The sequence below is a fragment of the Bos mutus genome, unplaced genomic scaffold (assembly GCF_027580195.1).
Source record: "Bos mutus isolate GX-2022 unplaced genomic scaffold, NWIPB_WYAK_1.1 CTG405, whole genome shotgun sequence".
Taxonomy (NCBI): Eukaryota; Metazoa; Chordata; class Mammalia; order Artiodactyla; family Bovidae; genus Bos; species Bos mutus.
The window spans coordinates 32807-38959 of NW_027219891.1; the positions used below are offsets into that span (position 1 = coordinate 32807).

The window sequence follows — 6153 nt, forward strand, 5'->3', positions numbered from 1 at the left end:
CACATAGTTCAGCAAACCTATCAATTGCATTATCAAAAAATGTATATTCAACAAGTTTTAATAAAACAGGGAAACATTGGGATACAATAATAACTGCAAATGCCATGATATTGTATTTCTACTCAGTGTGATATTAAATGTGTTTTTTACAAAAATGTAGATGTCCAAATAAGGAAAATTAGAAGAAAGACTGAAATAAACATAACACTATGCTTGGCCTAATGGAACAACACTATGCTTGGACAGTAATTGTGATATTCTCTTTCTGAATTTTGGAATTCATGTCTTGCATAATAAATATAACAGGTTGATTGCTAGTGTTATTTTTCTAAGATAGAAAGATAAACATGCTCAAGCTTCCTATAGGATTTAATGATTTAAAATAAATTATACTTTAAATGAGGAGTACGGGATTTTCAGATATGCAGATGACACCATCCTTATGGCAGAAAGTGAAGAGGAACCAAAAAAAGCCTCTTGATGAAAGTGAAAGAGGAGAGTATTTTAAAAGTTGGCTTAAAGCTCAACTTTCAGAAAATGAAGATCATAGCATCCGGTCCCAGCACTCAATGGGAAATAGATGGGGAAACAGTGGAAACAGTGTCAGACTTTATTTTTGGGGCTCCAAAATCACTGCAGATGGTGACTGCAGCCAATGAAATTAAAAAAGACTTACTCCTTGGAAAGAAAGTTATGACCAACCTAGATAGCATATTCAAAAGCAGAGACATTACTTTGCCAACAAAGGTCCGTCTAGTCAAGGTTGAATTTTTCCAGTGGTCATGTATGGATATTGACAAGTTGGACTATCCCAACAAATGAAAGGCTGAGCACTGAAGAATTGATGCTTTTTTGAACTGTGGTGTTGAAAAGAAGACTCTTGAGAGTGCCTAACTTTGGACTGCAAAGGAGATCCAACCAGTCCATTCTGAAGAGATCAGCCCTGGGATTTCTTTGGAAGGAATGATGCACAAAGCTGAAACTCCAGTACTTTGGTATATTCAGTTTTGAAGAATTGACTCATTGGAAAAGACTCTGATGCTGGGAGGGATTTTATTCAGTGTGCGGTTTTTTACAAAGGGGATGAATAAGAGGATGAGATGGCTGGATGGCATCACTGACTGATGGATGATTTTTTCTTTCTCAGTGAACTCCAGGAGTTGGTGATGGACAGGGAGGCCTGGCGTCTTTTTTGATTCAGAAGGGGTCGCAAAGAGTCGGATTTTAAATGAGTGACTGAACTGAAATGACAGGATTTTCTTTAAATTGTCTTGTTTGTAGCTCATGGAAAACACCCCAATCAAAATTCTCTGGGATGTGAATCCCCAAAGTCACTCAGGTAGACGTAAATATACAGCATGATCCCTAAGTTTAGTTTACAAGTATTGCTTACCCTTGAGAGTGTCTCTATTTTTAATGAAAAAAAAACAATGTAATTTTCTTGATGACTTTACTGAAATATACTTTGGAAGAGGTTACAATACTCTTATTACAAGCTATAACAATTTTAATTAAATGTAAATATTTTTTTAAATACTTTTCAAATTCTTATTTAAATTAAAGAAGTATTCAGTAAATCAGTCTATAAAGACTATATGGCTTCTGGTGAGTTGTTTAAGTGATTTACTTTAATTCTGATGTGGGAAACTCTGAAATTAACAATAATTTTGTCAGAGAAGCACCTATGCAACTGCAGTAGCAATGAAATGGTACTCATTTAATTCATTTAAAGGGTAAGAATACAAGATATTGAACTTATTTCTTATATTTTTAATATTCATGGGATGCATTTAGTTTTGAACTTTGCTTATATAGCTGAATGATGTCCTTTGGTGGACATTCAAGTAGTAGTTATTTGTTTTCAATTAAAAATAATTTTAAAAAAATTAGGGAAATATTAAAAAGAAATCTATAAAACTGTAGAGAAATATGCCAGACTTTGCATTAATTTTTTTGAGTTTAAAATCATTCAGGTGAAAGCAATTTGGAGCAGTACAGCAAATTTGAGTTCTGAATTAAACCCCAAAGTAGTCTGAAATATGTTGCCTGGTATTTGATATTAAAAGGTAATAATGCTTTTATATACCAAAATGTGTGTATTTTGTGCACAAAAATAAAAATTCCTGCAGTGAGTAAAATGAAAGAAGTAGCTATCAAGCAGTCTAGATAATGCAGTGATACTGTGCATGCTAAGTCACTTCAGTCCTTTCTGACTCTTTATAAACCACCCTATGGACTATAGCCCACCAGGATCCTTTGTCCATGGGATTCTCCAAGCAAGAATACATACATTCCTCCAGGGGATTTTCCCAACCCAGGGATAGAACCCGTGTCTCTTATGTCTGCTGCATTGGTAGTTTAGTTCTTTTAGAGATCACAGAAATCCAGACAGAAGTGTTCAGTTTGCAGGTAATTTGTATGGAGATGATTTTGAATATGGGTAAGCATTTGAGCATGATTTTAAACTAAGATTGAATGAAAATTAGTCCTGAAGGATGGCTGTAGGTAGGCTAAATAAAGATAGCTGCTGAGTAGATGGGTGGTAGCTAGCAATAAAGATGGGAGTGTATTTTGAAGAATATGTTCATTTTGCCCTAATTACATTTTTCACAGCCTTAACCTTGGATGGAAAGGAAATCATAGAGATACAGACAAGGACAGGGAAAAATGGACAAAACAAAGCTTATGCCTTGATGGCTTGAGACATTAATGGAAATGTACAGCTAAGAAGGAAACATTAGAAAATAATTAAGTAAGAAAAAGATTTCCTCCGTGTATGCATTTTTTCTACTTCTTAGTCACTATTTGCACCATTTCAGACTTCGTAAAATTATAGGCAGTGCTACATTGTAGAATATTTTGAGGTCAAATATTTCAAATTGAAAGTAAACATGAAAAACAGCATTAGAAATACAAGAGAAGAAACTAAATTTGGTGGGGCCATTTATTACATGTGAAATTAAAGTCTTAAATGTTTTAGAAAATAATTAAAGTTGGACTTCCCTGATAGCTCAGCTGGTAAAGAATCCACCTGCAATGCATGGGACCCCAGTTCGATTCCTGGGTCAGGAAGATCTGCTGGAGAAGGGATAGGCTACCCACTCAAGTATTTCTGGTCTTCCCTTGTGACTCAGCTGGTAAAGAATCTGCCTGTAATGTGGGAGACCTGGGTCCAATCCCTGGGTTGGGAAGAACCCTGGAGAAGGGAATGGCTACCCACTCCAGTATTCTAAACTAAATTTGGTGGGGGGCATTTATTACATGTAAAATTAAAGTCTTAAATGTTTTAGAAAATAATTCACTAATTTAAGTTATATTTTATACATAATTGTGTAGTAAAAACAAATTCTTATAATAGAATTATATTCTATAGGTAAGGTTTCAGAGAGCTTAACTTGTCAGAGACATATTAATAAGTGACTGAGGTTAAATTTGAAGGCAAGTTAAATTTGACTTGATTAAAGAGTCTAGAATTGTTAACAAGACATCATTCATATTCTCTAGGAGATACAATATGTGACTTTTTACCAAGGTTTGGCCAGTTGGTGAAATCATTAAGGGAATGTAAACCTGAGGCTTCTCTGATGAGGTGGGTTCTGGATCTCTCAGTTGTGTGACTGGTGACTCCATGGCCTATAGCCCTCCAGGTTCCTCTGTCCATCAGATTTCACCAGCAAGGATACTGGAGTGGGTTGCCAGTTCTTTCTCCTGGGGATATTCCTGACCCAGGGATTGAACTCATGTCCCTTGCATCTCCTGCACTATCAGGAGGATTCTTTACCACCACACTACCTGGGAAGCCTCTCTCTGATCGGAGAGCACTAAGGAAAAGTGAGAGAAAAACAGGACATCTTGAGCAGTTAGAATGGCCTGAACAAACATAAGAATTTGCAAGCACAATCAACAAGTTCAATTAAATGAAGCTAAAGAAAGGAATTCTCCATGTGGAGAAAAGGGAGACAGAGCTGGGAGAAATTCAAACAAGGACATTTTCTGAGTCACCGTGACACTCAGCTCTTCCCAGTCCATCCTCTCCTTGCCCCTCCATCAGAAGCTGACTTGCACGCTCCACACCTGTAGACACACGGTATACCATTTGGGCTCCAACTGTGTCTTATTCGTATTCCTGGGAAATCCCAGACTTCACCACTGCAGACCAGTCCCCTGTCCAGGCTGGGGAAAAAAAAAATACCCTCTATTTCTGTCATGTCTGGTTGCTTAGGGTGAACTCTGGTTTTCTCTGGCAGAAACCATAGTGATGGATGAGAAATCAGAGTCAGAATCACCTTCATCCTCTCAGGCTTCTCAGAATACCCACAGCTCCAGGTGCCCCTATTCTTGGTCTTCTTCACTGTCTATACAGTCTCTGTGGTGGGGAACCTGGGTATGATTGTGACCATCAGAATCAATCCCAAACTTCACACCCCCATGTAATTCTTTCTCAGCCATCTCTCCTTTCTTGATTTTTGTTACTCTTCTATAACCACACCCAAACTCTTAGAGATCTTGGTTGTGGACACAAGGACTATCTCCTACATGGGTTGCATGCTGCAGTTCTTCTTTGGTTGCACACTTGTGATTACGGAGATGTTCATGTTAGCAGTGATGGCCTATGACCAGTTTGTGGCTGTTTGTAACCCCCTGCTCTACACAGTTGCTGTGTCTCCTAAGCTCTGCAGCCTCCTGGTCACTGGAACCTACACATGGGGTGGAACGTGGTCCTTGACAATCACATGTTCTCTTTTGGAGCTGTCCTTCTATGGTTCTAACGTCATACATCACTTTGGCTGTGAGCATTCTGCAATCGTCTCTGCCTCTTGCTCTGACTCTTACTTCAGTCAGATGACATGTTTTATCATTTCTACTCTCAATGAGGTGTGTTGCCTCCTGATTATTCTCACCTCCTATGTTTTCATAATTGTCACATCATCAAGATGCCTTCAGCTGGTGGACTCTGAAAAGCCTTCTCCACCTGTGCCTCCCACCTGACTGCCATCACCATTTTCCATGGGGTCATCCTTCTTCTCTACTGGGTACCCAACTCCAGAAGCTCATGGCTCTTCATCAAAGTAGCCACTGTGCTTTTCACAGTAGTGATCCCCATGCTAAATCCCCTATCTACAGCCTTAGAAATAATGATGTGAAGGAGACCATCAGAAAATTAGTCAACACCAAAATGTTTTCTCACCTAATGTAATTTTGAATGAGAAGAGAGATAGAGGAGAGCACTTTCTTAAATGTACTTTACACAGTGTGTTGATGGTTATTACATTTTTCTTCAAATGTGTGCTTATTCGCTGATTAGTGTGATCTTTGAGACCCCTTCTCTGTCCATGGGGAATCTCCAGGGAAGAATACTGGAGTGGGTTGCCATGCTCTCTTCCAGGGGATCTTCCCAAGCCATGGATGGAACTCATGTCTCCTGAAGTGCATGTTGATTCTTTAGTGACTGAGACACAATGGGATACAATACAATATATATATATTATATTGTATATATATATATATATATATATATATATATACAATATATATATATTAATATATATATATATATATTATATATATATATATATATTATATTGTATATTGTATATATATATATATATATGTGATTTTTAAACTGCAATGTGATTTTAAAATATCAACTTCAGTTTAAAAGAAAAAAAGAAATAAAATTATGTTTATGTCTCACTTTAAGAGTGTTATAGGCTAAATAATGATCATCTAACACTGTCCATGGACTTCCCTGGTGGCTCAGATGGTAAAGAATCCCCCTGCAATATGGGAGACCTGGGTTCTTTCCCTGGGTAGGGAAGATCACCTACAGGAGGGCATGACAACCCACTCCAGTATTCTTGCCTGGAAAATCCCCATGGACAGAGGAGCCTGGTGGGCTACAGTCCATGGGGTCACAAAGAGTCGGATAAGACTGAGTGACTAAGCACAGCACAGCAAAAGGCTGTCCACATCCTAAAATCCTCAGAATTTGCAAATGATTTCTGTTCCATGTCTTCTTTCTTTTTTTTTCCCTCTTTCTTTCATTTCCTTTCTCTTTTTCTCACTCTCAAATTATGAAATGTGATAAATAGACAAGTAATTCTGTATAATAATCTTATATGTTGCTTTCTCCAAGAAATTAAAGACATTATC

At 37.6% G+C, this 6153-nt stretch overlaps 1 pseudogene; it reads left to right on the forward strand.

Moving 5' to 3' along the window:
* The first annotated feature begins 2436 nt into the window (after positions 1-2436).
* Positions 2437-5197, forward strand: LOC102268974 (olfactory receptor 1165-like; annotated as a pseudogene).
* Positions 5198-6153: the final 956 nt, after the last annotated feature.